This window comes from Adiantum capillus-veneris, chromosome 2 (assembly GCF_014529385.1).
Source record: "Adiantum capillus-veneris isolate H3 chromosome 2, ASM1452938v2, whole genome shotgun sequence".
NCBI classification, from domain to species: domain Eukaryota; kingdom Viridiplantae; phylum Streptophyta; class Polypodiopsida; order Polypodiales; family Pteridaceae; genus Adiantum; species Adiantum capillus-veneris.
In genome coordinates this window covers 89,488,704-89,503,044 of record NC_140932.1, presented here as the reverse complement: position 1 = coordinate 89,503,044, position 14,341 = coordinate 89,488,704, and the positions used below count along the sequence as shown (strand labels likewise).

The 14,341-nt window shown below is 39.0% G+C and overlaps 1 pseudogene; it reads left to right on the top strand.

Annotated features, from left to right (window-relative positions):
- The first annotated feature begins 375 nt into the window (after window positions 1-375).
- LOC147463157 (uncharacterized) lies at window positions 376-2,111 on the top strand (annotated as a pseudogene).
- Window positions 2,112-14,341: the final 12,230 nt, after the last annotated feature.

The following is a 14,341-nucleotide window of genomic DNA, read 5'->3' as shown; positions in this document are numbered from 1 at the left end:
AGTGCATGAAGTTTCCATCTTCATTGCACTAGCTAGTCTTGAAGGAACACAAAGAATTGTATTGTACAATGTCTCTCTTGATGGGAGAAACCATAATACAAAGCCTTTTGGAGGGGGGACCGGCTCCATGAAAATCCGGTCCTCAACTGTTGTCAATAGCTTAATTTCTCTCTCTTTTGAAAGTATTGTCGATGCTATCTAACTAGATGTTATGCTTTTTGTTGCTCTCTCCACCCAAGCACTCTTGTAATTCTCATTAGGAATCTATTCTAATGAAATCCCCACTTTGTTCATGCTAATTTCCGCTACACATAAGTTATTAGGCCATTAAATGTTACAGCACATTAATCCTTGGTGGTAGAATTCACCAATATAATGATTGAAACCACTAATACAATGTTTGAAGCCACCAATATAGTGGTTGAATTCACCAATACAGGGGTTGACACCACCAATACAGCTTTTGAAACCACCAATACAATGGTGGAAACCACAAATATAGTGGTGGAAACCTATGGAAGCTAGTCAAAAGTAGCTGGGTTTTAAGATTTCTTGGTGGGTACTTCAGTCCAATGTGGTGAAATTCACTAATACAGTGGTTGAAACCACTAATACAATGGTGGAAACCCCCAATATCGTGATGAAAATCACCAATACAGTGTCAAAAATAACCTATGCAGTGTTGGAAACCACCAATAGAGTGTTGTAAGTCTTATATGTATCTTGTGTAGGTGGTCTTGAAGGCTCACAAGCTCATCATTGAAGATTGTTGGCACACAACATTTTAAGAGTATTCATGACACCCAAATCATTCCCAAAGTGCAAGGTGTGAGTCCCATTGGCACCACAAGCAGTCCCCGAGTGCAAGGTTTGAGCACCATTGAAACATCAAGCCTGCCAACTAGCGATGGCTCTGATAAGAGCAACATGGAGGTTGGTGAGGAAGATTTGGATGTTTTTCTCGATGGCATTGAGAAGTCAATATAGAAAACATCATGTGAAAAGGACCAAGAGTCTCCCATTGATCTGACTCTCCAGAGCTTCTTGTCTTCCAAGAAGAAATGCACTAATGGTACTACCAGTACTCCACACTTCCTAACCCCTAGAACTTTGCAAATTGTATGATGTACTTATTGTTGTCTTTTTGTCCATGCAGAGCCAGAAAAGAAGAGATAGCGCTTGGAAGCGGGAGATACAAAAACAATCCTCATAGAAGGAGATCGAACTGAAAGGGAGATGCCAAATGTGGAGATGACTGAGAAGTCATCATTAAAGGTTGGTGAGAAATATTTTGATGTTTTCCTCAACGGGATGGAGAAGTTGATAAAGTAAATAACATATGTGTGAAGGTCCAAGAATCTCCCATTGATGTGACTCTCTAGAGCTTCTTGTCTTCCAAGAAGAAGCGCACTAATCGAGTGCATCATAGTGGTACTACCACTACTCTACCCTTTTTAAACCCTAAAACTTTACAGCATGTGATATGTACTTATTGCTATCTTGTTTGTCCATGCAGAGCCAAAAAAGAAGAGGCAACTCTTGGAAATGGGACACTAAAAACAGTCAGTGAAGGAGACCTGAAAAAAAGGGAGGGGCCACATGTGGAGATGGTTGAGAAATCATCATCGGGCCACAAAACAGAAATCCAAATTACAAGATCCACCTGTATGCAAAAATATTTCCTTATGAGCATGAAATGCTTGTGGAAACCTCAGTACACAGAAATGTGTGTAGATGCGATCATGAGCTATGTGTTGTAATACAGTGTGCAGTTTTATATGCAAGTGTGCAACTGAAACACCTTGTAATTCCAGTGTGCATTAGCATATACTACCTTTTGGAAATGAATAGAACAACTTCTTTTTCTCCATTTCCTTTGTTTGACTCAAGTGTTGTTAAATTGGTCTTTCAAATTTATTCTGAATAGCTAGGCATTTTGGTTGTTTATAATAGCTACATCTTGTGACTATCTAGGTTTTTCATATCCTACTGAAGGTGTAAACACCAATGCGAGAAATGATTCCAGTAAACATGTCATTGCAAAGGAGGAGAAACTTGCATTGATTCCCTTGCATGATGCGAACTATGCCATTGCATGGGAAAGGCCCTAGACCTGGCGAATCAGAAAGTCTAGCCGGATCAAAAGAGAGAGAACTAAGCCCAAGAAGTGCCTAGAGCACTTGATTATGCACATGAGGAAAGTTGAAGAGTACTCCAATTACGTACATCCCTCTGGGGATGTGATTTTTGCTAAATGGTATCCTCTACTAGACTCAATATGTGTGCCAAAGCTAAAGGAATACGATAACCAGGCCCTCATACTTGACTTGAATGCCCTATTGGTTACCATTGTAGAGACCCACTTTGGTGAAAATCCTCCTGCATATGTAGGAGGAATAGTAAAGCACACATGCAGTCAACGCTCTTGAGAAGTATATTATTACAAAGATAGCCACAGGTTCTTGGATTGGTGCAACAGATTTTTCAATGTGTTTATATGGGAAAGTTGCATGACAACTAAAGTGGAAGGAATTCTAGACACCATCTTCAAATTGTATCGGTCTTCGCTATCAAGTGTTATGTCACAACGAGATTGCACAAGGGCATCTTGGCGAATGCACAATAACCTTGTATTCTTCAAAGACTTGAAAATATTTTGGAGAAAAACCCCACACTTTAGGCCCAACAACACTATTATCATTGATGATAGCAATACAAAGTGTGCCAAAGTGATGAAGGAACTTGTCTTCTTGCTCTCAAGTTGGGGCACCAGACTGAAAAACAGCGACAAGACTTCTTGGAAAACACTTTGGCCGATTGGCTATTTCTATTGTAACAGCTGGAGGACCGTAAAGTGTATACAGATGAATTTTTTTTTTAATTGTTAAGGATACATTTTTTGATGCAATCATAAGCCAATTGGCATCTGACTAGAGAAATCACGACAAAGCCCAATGGAGGAATGCAAACCGGAAATGACAAATGGAGGCCAACCTAGAAGTTGAGAGGCATGACAAGGAACGGATGGAGAGGGAAAGAGTGGAGAGGGAAATATGAGAGCATCTTAGGCGGGAGAAGGAAGCAAAGAAACCAAAGGTCAATTACAAACACCCACGGCAAATCAAACAATCAAACCCCCAACAAAAATAGCAAACCTTTTATAAACTTGACTTTTGAACCTCATCAAAAAACATGTTGTAAACTCAACTAATTAATTAATGTAATGATGGGAATCACTCTTTTAATATGTTTGTGTTTTTTTAGGGAAAACATGTACGTAGCTTACTAGCAGGTTTGCTGCTTTTTTCTTTTTAGATGTTTTTGCCTAGAAGGGACCCGGGGGATTCACCATGGAAAACTTACCGCACCACATAAGTGCAGGGGAGGGGGTTTTTTTAACAAGTTACATAAGTGTATAAGTTAGGGGCAGGCCCTCAATAATTTATCTCCCAAGCTTAAAAATAAGGAAGGGGGTATCATATTTATTTGGGAAGGGGGGGGGGGGAGGAAGAAGTGAAAAAAGGGAAAAATGAGAGTAAGTTTTTGTGTTTCAAAATCATGGCTTCCCAAAAGAGTCTGCCCTCGAACTTGTGAGTCAATAGCTACAAAGATACACGCAAGAACTAACATTGCTTTGTATCAATTGCTTGTTTTGTGATTATAGTTCATTTGTTGAGGGATGAAAGCTATAAAGAGATTGATTAGATGCAAATTTACACAAAGAACCTAACACAACTTTATAACCATGTTTTTTGAGTAATTTAGATGGGTTTGAATTGGACAAGTAGCCAGAGTGCAGGTTGATCGAGCACACAGTTTGAAAGCCTGAGACCCATTGAGGGTACATCTAGTTATCAACAAAAGTGGTTCCTTAGTACGTTGCCAGTCACTATGCTACATACTCTTTGACTAGTTTTACTTAGTTAGATCATGTGAGACCTAGATTTTATTTGTAAGATAGGGGTATGATAGTTTTCTTCATTGATTGTCGTATAAGCATAGAAAGGGGGGTCATATTCCCTAATATGAGTAGTATATAGGGGTTTTATCAAAGTTGTCCGCTCGCAGGTGGCGTTCCGTTTTGTATATAGAGTGAATCCCCCGGGAGAAGGGACCATTTTATTGGTAGAAACCACCCATGGAGTGGTAGAAACCATTCTGACATTCGTTCAAGCCACCTTGGGCTTGCTAGAAATGTGCATTGGGATGAGAAACCATAAGCTTGGAATAACTAGAAAGAATTAGCAGACCTACTAGAAACCACAATAGGTGATATAAACTAGTGAAGGAAATGGTAAAAACCATTGACCTAGTAGAAACTAGTTTAGAAACCACCACTGCAATGGTAGAAACCAATAGAAACCATTCTAGACATGGTAGAAACCTAATTGTTGGAGGACACCATTATGTACTGCTTGAAAGCAAATGGATAAGAAACAACGTATATGTTTGAGATGCAGTGAGATGGTTTGAGAAGGGAAGAGGTGCTAGCCAAATGTAGTACATTCTTATGAACTTATTTGAATACATTGTCCATATTTTTCAACACTCATACTCCTCAATAGCCACTTTATTGTGTAGCTTGAGATCTATTGGCATGCTGTTATATACCGCCTTGTAAACTTCTAATGACATTCTATATAGACTATTTCAAATCTCCACTTCTTCCATGTGAATTTTGATGGCTCTCACAAGGTGTGAGTACAAAAGAGCAGGTGGCTTTTTCTAGAGGAGGGTATACGTTCTTCCATCAACTACTTCATAGACATTCCTACTACAAAATAGGACCCCCTTTCAAAAGTATTTATCCATCCATTTTGCATGTGCCTTTTGGCCCTCTGCTTTGACTCAATGCACTTGAGAACGTAAAACTCTGCACCTCCATCATTGTCTAGTTCTACATTGATTGCAAAGTTGTCTCTAGCTCTAAGAGCGTCACTCAAAGCATCATGATACACTATATATAAGGGCTCATCAACATCCTTTTAAACATCACTACCTAATGCATCAATGAGGACAATAATGTGATACATCCAGCTTCCAACATAGGCCTTGTTTGTGCATCTTTTCCAAGCCCCCTGCAAGCACCAATTGCAGAAGCATGACATCCACCTAAACCTAAGTGCTCGTGCATTGCAAGAATTGAATTTGTTAACACTATGAAGGGAGGGAGATTGAGGAATAGCTTTACAATCCCACATGATGTTGTTGTCTACATCCCCTTCCTTGATCTCCCAGAAAACCTTGCCTTCTCTATTTGAACCTAAGTACTTGAGCCTTAGAAATACCACGACATCTCTTGCACATTTCAGGTACACCATCTACCTTGAGTTTCTCCTATGTCAAGGCTCTCTTAATAAGTGCACTAGCTCCATCATGTTCTCCGTTGCCATGACTTGAACAAAATAAGTTCCATAGCATTTAGTACATGTGAGTTGTTTGTATCGTGCAACAAAGTAAAATGGTCACTTTGCCTTGAATTGGGATGTTGCTCCATTTGACCACACCCAATGGTGCCAGCCCTTGTTCTTTCAACCATTTGTGATGCATCAGTAAGCAATGTTGAACAAACAATTTTATCATGATTTTTTTCATCAGACATATAAAAATGAACAACCTTTTTTACTGCATCGTTCACCTTGAAGTGGTTTATATGCACAAGAATTGTAAGTTGGAAGGAGTGCCAATGCATGGAGTAGCCTTTAAATTTTTCTCTTTAAGTGTGCAATTCTTGGCAAAGTCAATGATGAAAACAATTTATTCAGCCCAAAGTTGTTGAAGAGACTCAACAACTCTCTCCTCCTAGCCTTTGAGATTCAATTTCATCAATGACACGGCCCCCTGATTGGAGCAGCACCTACTTTGCAGCTCTCTAAACTATTGGCCAAAAATTATCTACCTGATTGCCATCTTTAGTATATTAGGGAAATTTTGGACTCTCAAATGGGCCCTTTAAGGACTTTGACTTTTTCCCTCTTGTCCAAAACAGGCGCACAGTAAAATTTTTACAAATGAAATCAAAACTTTTGGATTCGACATCTATCCATTGTTATATAGCATGCCATTAGATTCCTTATATTCTAGAACATTACATTTTTTTATGTGACCTATCTTATAAATGGAATCTCTCCCCACATTTCAACTTTAGTGGGGAGGCCATAGCTTCTACAAATCAACTCCAAATTTATTGGAGTTTGGGGATTTAGAACTTACTTTCTAAGATCTTTCCAATGATATGTTGGTTGATAGGGTTTTGACAGAGCGTTTATGTACCTCATCGAGTTATCCACTTTGGATAAGAGAGGCAAAGTCAAACCTCCTTATAGAGCCCCTTTGGGAGTCCAAATTTTCCCTAATGTTCAAAGGACTCTTGCCATTGAGCTTGACCTCTAAAGCTTCCAATCGGATACACCTTGAAGGTACTTTTATCCCTGCATGGACATTACATATGTAGCCGATCATAGGATTGTCCAAGTCTCATATGCATTGGCTAAGGAAAACCTAGAATACATCAACGTCTTCAAATATAAAAAGCATGTTTCAAGTGTTGTGACTCAGTCTTCTCTTGTGAAATAATAGCTACATCATGACCAACAATAAAGCGTTCTTGATGTTGAGAGTATTCAATTAAAGATACGCAGGTTTGGTCAAAATCTACACCTTCCTTGTTAGAAACAATGGTAACAATGTTGTCATAGGAAGAATCCTTTGCCGTATCAAGAAGAAGTGAATCAACTGCTTTTGTGAAACACGATCACCAATAAAAACAAGTTACTTAATAGACATGAAAGACTCAATATGTCCGGTCATAGCAGAACCAACTTCATATTATAACTTGGTAAGAAAACCTCTCATCCTCTGTAATATTCACCATATATGCACAATGACAAGCCACATAATTATCATAAGTCAATCTCTACATAGGATTTCTTACTCTTTTTTACCTACGTGGTCCAGGATCACTTCCACGTACCTTGTTCCCTGCTTGCATCCTTCTTGCACTTGGAGTCTTCACAGAGGGAATGTCAAACTCCTCATCCAAACTCTACTCAAATCCGCTACTATCACCATCATCATGACCATCAATAAAATTTGGCAACTTAGGGGCATCATCAATTTTTTCCTTCCCTTTCCTTGATACATTTGAAGAGTGGGCAGGAATCAATATTTCACGTAACCTACCACTCCATGGATTTTCACCATGACTTGCACTAGATGACCCTTGCAGTCCACTCAAGACTTGTGACTGCACATCTGTATTTTTTGTAGCCACATTATCTCTTACACCAGACCCCAAATCATCTTTTACAATAGCATACATTTCCATTTCATCACAAACAACATCCTTGCTCACCCTCACTTTACCCGTGACAAGATTGTAACACTTGTACCCTTTCTGCTTGAGGGAATAGCCAATGAACACTTATCTTTCTGCATTCAGATCAGGATCACTTCTTAGCTCATTCATCACAAGCACATAGGCAATACATCCCAACACTTTAAAATCTAATACACCCAATTTTGCACCCCTAAACTTCTCTTCAGGTGTCATATCATGTACTACAACAGTAGGGATCATGTTCATAATGTACACACTTGTAGTAACAATCTCAGTCCAATAACAAAATGAGACATGTTTTGCTCATTCATCAACGCTCTAGAAACCTCTACAATGTGTTTATTCTTTTGCTCAACACCATTTTGCTGCAGAGTATACCTGCATGAAAATTGCCTTTGAATTCCATGCTTTTTCGGAATACGATTGAATTCATTGGATAAGTATTCTCCCCCTCCATATGACCTCGGGCACTTTACATGTTTCCAGTTTTTTTTCGATCATAACTTTGAAATTCTTAAAGTGCATAAACACCTTACTTTTTCGATTCATGAAATAGACCCATATCTTCCTTGTATGGTCATCAATGAAACTCACACAGTATCTACATCCACCCATAGATGTAGTCTTTGCCGGACCCCATACATCTATATGCACTAAATCCAATGTATGTCGGCTTACATGCTTATTATGAGGAAAGGATGCTTTTGCTTTCTTTTAAATTGACAAGATTCTCAACACTAAATGTAGGTGAACCTGTAACCATCTCTTTAGTTTGCATCATTTTTAGCCTCTACAAATTTACATGGCCAATACCTTTGTGCCAAATCTCAATGTCTGGAACAACACCTGCAGCTCGTGAAAACATGGTAGCATTCCCCTCGGGCACATTTATATCCAAAGTAAACATTCTGCCCACTTTCTTTCCTTGTGCAACCAGCCTCCATTCTTATGATTCTTTTTGACAAAGAGACCATCGGAGTTAAACATGACCTACAAACCCTTTTCAAACATTTTCCCAACAAAAACCAAGTTCTTTGTATTGTTGGGTACGTGCACTATATTAGCTAGGTACTTCACTTTACCATTTGTCATATACAGTAGCACATTTTATGTATGCATAATGGGATGTGTAGTATCATCCCAAGTTCCTACATAACCAAGACTTTTGTAATCTGCATTTCCTTGAACCACTCACCATGACTAGTCATGTGATTCGATGCATTAGAATCCACATACCAAAAATTATCACTGGATTTTGCCACATTTGCAGACATAGTGTTCATCATGTAGTGCACCACAAATAGCCTCTCAGGATCATCTAGATTCCTACTAGTTGTTACGTAATTGTTTTATTGCCTCCTATCTAGACAGTCACGTTCAATGTGGTCATGTCTTTCACAACCCCACATACTACATTTTCGTGTTAACCTGCATTATTGCATTGCACATTTCCACGACCTCTTAGACTCCCTCTACCTCAAAAGTTTTATCAACTACCTGTGTTCTAACCTTGATTGTTATTCAGCTTTTGTGCTTGATGATTGCCGCTTTCTTGAACTGATCCATGACCTACACAACGTCCTTTTCCTCTTCCTCTATTGTTGAAAAATACATATTCAAAATTGTTTCCACCCTGCGTAGAGGAGCCTTCCTTAAGTTCCTTTCTTCCACAATCAATAAGGATACCAAATTTTTTAATAAGAGAATGTTCTATTAAAGATCGATGCCAATTTTGAAGTGTTTGTATTCTCGATCCAAACCTCACAGACTGAATTCTACTTTATCATCATCGACTATAACATCAATCGATGCAAGTGACTCACATATGTTCTTTATCTTCAGCGAAAAGTCATTGATGGAGAGGTTCATTTTCTATGCAGTATTCAGCTTAGTCTTCAACTGCATCTTCCTTACCTTTGTGTTGGTCACATCTAATGCAGTAAAGTTTCCCAAGCCTCCTTATGTTCGAATTGATGAAGTGGTCTAATGGTGTCCCGCTTTGTTGCCGTTTTGGCATGTTTCTAGTTGATCTTTTGCTTCAAGTTTTTGTCAGTTTATAAGGGAGACTCTATTAGATATCTCCCAAGATTTATTACCACAGTATTGGTTTCTTGGTATCCATATAGCAAGTATGCGTAATGTTTTCGAGTTTGCAAACATGACATGTGAGAGACGGAGGTCTCATTCATGCTAACAATGGAGACTCTATAAGATTTCTCTCACGATTTCTTGGCATCCATATAGCACATATGTGTGACGTTTTAGAGTTTGCACACATGAATCGTGAGAGACAGAGGTCTTATTCATGCGATACCTGCATTGTTGGCATTGTGGTCACAGAATGCACATTAAGCGTCATTGTTTTTTACGTATGAGGTAGTGGTAGCAATATGTACAAGATGCAGATGTGGTTTTGACACATGCTAGAGCAGTGGTTTCATATACCAGTGACAGTGATGTCATATTCACCTTTAGTGTTCCTCTTGCTTACATGTCTTCAGGTGGTGGAGTTGCTTGATGATTGCCTCTTTCTCAAACTCATCCATGACCTACACAACGTCCTCTTCCTCTTCCTCTATTGTTGAAAAAGACCTTTTCAAAATTGTTTCCACCCTACGTAGAGGAGTCTTCCTCAAGTTCCTTTCTTCCACAATCAGTAAGGATAACAGATTTTTTAATAAGGGAATGTTCTATTAAAGATCGATGCCAATTTTGAAGTGTTTGTATTCTCCATCCAAACCTCACAGACTGAATTCTACTTTATCAGCATCATCGACTGTTAACACCAATCGATGCAAGTGACTCACATATGTTCTTTATCTTCAGCGAATAGTCATTGATGGAGAGGTTTTTTTTCTATGCAGTATTCAACTCAGTCTTCAACTGCATCTTCCTTACCTTTGTCTGGTCACATCCAATGACAGTAAAGTTTCCCAAGCCTCCTTATGGTCGAATTGATGAAGTGGTCGAATGGTATCCCGCTTTGTTGCCGTTTTGGCATGTTTCTAGTTGAGCTTTTGCTTCAATTTTTTGTCAGTTTATAAGGGAGACTCTGTTAGATATCTCCCAAGATTTATTACCATGGTTTTGGTTTCTTGGTATCCATATAGCAAGTATGCGTGATGTTTTCGAGTTTGCAAACATGACATGTGAGAGACGGAGGTCTCATTCAGGATTTATTGGCATCCATTAGATTCTATAAGATTTCTCTCAGGATTTCTTGGCATCCATATAGCACGTATGTGTGACGTTTTAGAGTTTGCACACATGAATCGTGAGAGACAGAGGTCTTATTCATGCGATACCTGCATTGTTGGCATTGTGGTCACACAATGCACATTAAGCGTCATTGTTTTTGACGTATGAGGTAGTGGTAGCAATATGTACAAGATGCAGATGTGGTTTTGACACATGCTAGAGCAGTGGCTTCATATACCAGTGACGGTGATTTCATATTCACCTTTAGTCTTCCTCTTGCTTGCATGTCTTCAGGTGGTGGCACTTCTCTTCCTTGATTGCTAGATGAGGATAGTTCTCCACATTGTACCACATCGTGAGTGGTTTAGCACTTTCTCTAGTGGGATATTTGGTCATTTGTAGTTGGTCGATGGTTGAATGTTTTGATGTCGGAAATGCAAGAGATGTTTGTGTCATTCACAAGTGGTGCATCATATATACTTTGATATGTGCGCTATGTTCCTCAGCTAACATAAAGTTTGATCTTAGTGAGACAGTTAGCAGATTATGGGTGTCAAAGACTACTTAGAGATAGATTTTTTCATATTCATTTTGCTAGGGGAGCCCCGAGTGGCTTGGTCTACTCTATGCATGTATCTGACGTACAAGACGGCATAGTCTCGATTTTGTTGTTGACATGTATTGAGCGAGACAAGACATCTCTCCTTCATAAGTAAGCTCCACAATGCTTTTAGCTGTGCAAGACACATCAGTAGACTCTGTAAAGATAGAGATAGAGCGACAGAGCTCTTGTGAGACATACTAGGTGATATCAAATTTTGTGCAGACCAAAGGTAGAGCAGGTATGCTCCCTAGAGATAATTGTAGAGATGGCAAACATGGAGTCCTTTGATATGCTCATGCTAGAGGCTGATAAGTTGATGCCAGGACACATAGTTCCACCTATGGATGAGAGGAATGTAGACATCCCAGTATTGGCAATGACATATCCATACATGATTAGTATTTTTGATGATATAGTGCATGGAGATAGTAATAAGGAGGCTAGTACATTCAAGTTTGTATAGATTTTGTCAACGTTCGGGCGTCTCATGTACAACCTACTAGTATCAAGGCCTGACTTGGCAACTATAAATGGGAGCATTTTCAACCAAGATTGTCAGTCGTACGATGGCAGATACTAGCATGTTGCATTGTTGACCTATGTAGACCATTCACAGCTATCTGCAGGATTTGCATATAATAGATACGCATACTTGTCTATCACTAGAGCAAGTATGGTTGCGTATAGATTGAGTGAGTGAGCCAATGGACGTAGGTTGAGACAGTCTCACCTATTTTCTTGTACATACTAATAGTTTAGCTACTAGTAGGACCCACTTGTTGGCACATTCACCTTTAAGTGGGAGGTTGTTGGGGTTAAAAGTAAATATGCCTTCGCGACGAGGCAGACATCCGGTGTTCGCCCATCCATTGACCTCACTAACCCACTTACCTTATTGTTTATATAGATAAAGCAATAAGGAGTGAGTGTTATTTGAGGCCACTCTGATACATTCACACACACACACTCATCCGTGCACGCGCACACACACCTCACACTTCAGACTAGCAAATCTTGATAACTTCATGATTCCAATTTATAGCTCAATTTTACACTGGAACTTTGTAGTCCTAGCCCCACTCTTAAGGACAACAGATTATGTAAATAAGGTACTATTGTGGAGAGTGACAAGATTGAGGGTAGAAGCTAGTTAAATAAACATGATATTTTAATCAAAGCAAGAAGATTTTCTAGGTTTATAAAAATCCTCTCACTAAGAAAAGAATAGATCTAAGAGAGCCTCTTTGTTTGAAAGTAAGGGAGTCAACAAACCTTCAGTCTTCCAATTACATGGTGTTGTTTTTGCTAATTTTGTTTGTATATAAGCTTGTACTTTGTCGCATTTTAGGCTATCTTAGGATTTTTTATTTGTTTTAGTGTTTCAAGGTATTGAATTAGGCTTGTAGGTGATGTATTCGGTTTTTGTATGCTACATTAGGGTTTTCAAGTGTTGATTAAGGATCTGCAGATGTTGTTTTTGGGGTTGTAAGTACTACATATTTTGGCTTTGTAGGTGTTAAAGAAGGTTTTTCAAGTGTTGTCAAGCAATGGTAGACACACGTCTCCTACCCCTTGAATGGCATATGCCAATCAACAATCTACACACAATTGTATCTCTCACTAGAAAAGCTATTGAAACTTTGATAACATGGTGTGACATGGAAGATGGCGTCAACATCTAGCAACCAAGAAGAAAGTGTGCCATCCAAGGACCGAAAGTAGCAAGGAGAAAATTAGAAGCAAAAGTGACATCACTATCACTAGCATAACCATGCACTGCAACCGTCTCTCTAACATGCATGAAATGTCTTTTGCATCATGCAAAGATCTCCTATGTTGCCTCATGTGTTGAAAGCAATGCTACCGAATGTGCCTTGTATGACCACAATGTCAATATCTTAGAGATCAGCATGATTGAGAAGTCCATCACTTTTGAGCCACATCCATAGACTTGGAAGCATCAAGTATAGTGTCAATCAAAGAGGATTCCATAAAGCATAAATAAAAATTGTGTCAACATGGGAGTAAACCTCAATCACCATCTCAATGCAATGAACACAAATGAATCAAAAGAGTGTATGGCAATCAAGCCAAAAACTATGGCAAGAAACCTAGGGAAAATCGGATAGACTCTCCCCATACAAAAGAGCAAAGTCTCAGTGCAAACTCTCAAACCATAAATTGCATCCAAGATGCCAAAGTAGGAGAAGCTCTTTGACCACTATAAACTAAAATTGTCAACAAAAGGTATGGCAAAGTGCGAGTAAACAACACCACTATAGTCTTCAAAAACAAATCAAAATTGTAAACCAGAACACTACTCAATGCCAATGAGTTGAAATGTCAAAATGGCTCCACAATGTCATACAAAATGTCAATCCGAACTCAAATTCACATCAATGGAGTGTTCGCACATAAACAAGCACCAAAGAGGTGCAATCCAAAAAATTCAATCAATGCAAAAATAAAGCTCTCAAGATATTTCACTAGCACTCAAAAGTACTTGTCAAAATGCATGAACAATGGACATAAACCATGCACCAAAACCATATAAAACTTTTCCAGCAATGACCATAAATTGAAGCACCAAATACATGCCAAAGAATCCTATGTAAACCTTGTCAAGAAATCTGTTTCAATAAGAGCCAACAAGGCTATGCACAAATATAAGAGAAGTAGTAAGCCTAGACTTAGAAACCGCAAAGACAGCACATCAATACCATACTAGAATGGTTGCCAAAAATCTTTGAAACCTCAGAGACAAGCACAAGTAGGTCTATGTCAATGAACAGAGACACATGCCAAGTACATGAGTTCGGAGACGATGGCAAAACCTATGAAAGAAGCTCCACTTATAGTGCCAATGTTGACAACTATGCATCGACTAGAAAATGTCCATCAATCAAAAAAATCACACACCTATAATGTCGTCATCAAAAGCCTTGCCTTCAAGCTGTGTGTGTGTGCATGAGAATCTAGTCAATGCCAAAATGAAATTCCGGTGTAGGAATAAGGAGTGGTTATGCGTCTCCTATTTTGAAATGCTAGGAGGTATCTCAAAGAAGTCATCACCATCAATGTTGTTGATGCCAATGTCCGATGGCACCTCACCCAAGCATGGCAATGATGTTGCCATCTCTGGGAAAATGGTGTTGATGGTGGGAAGATAAAGGTGATGCTTGAAGATATTGCAAGAAGGG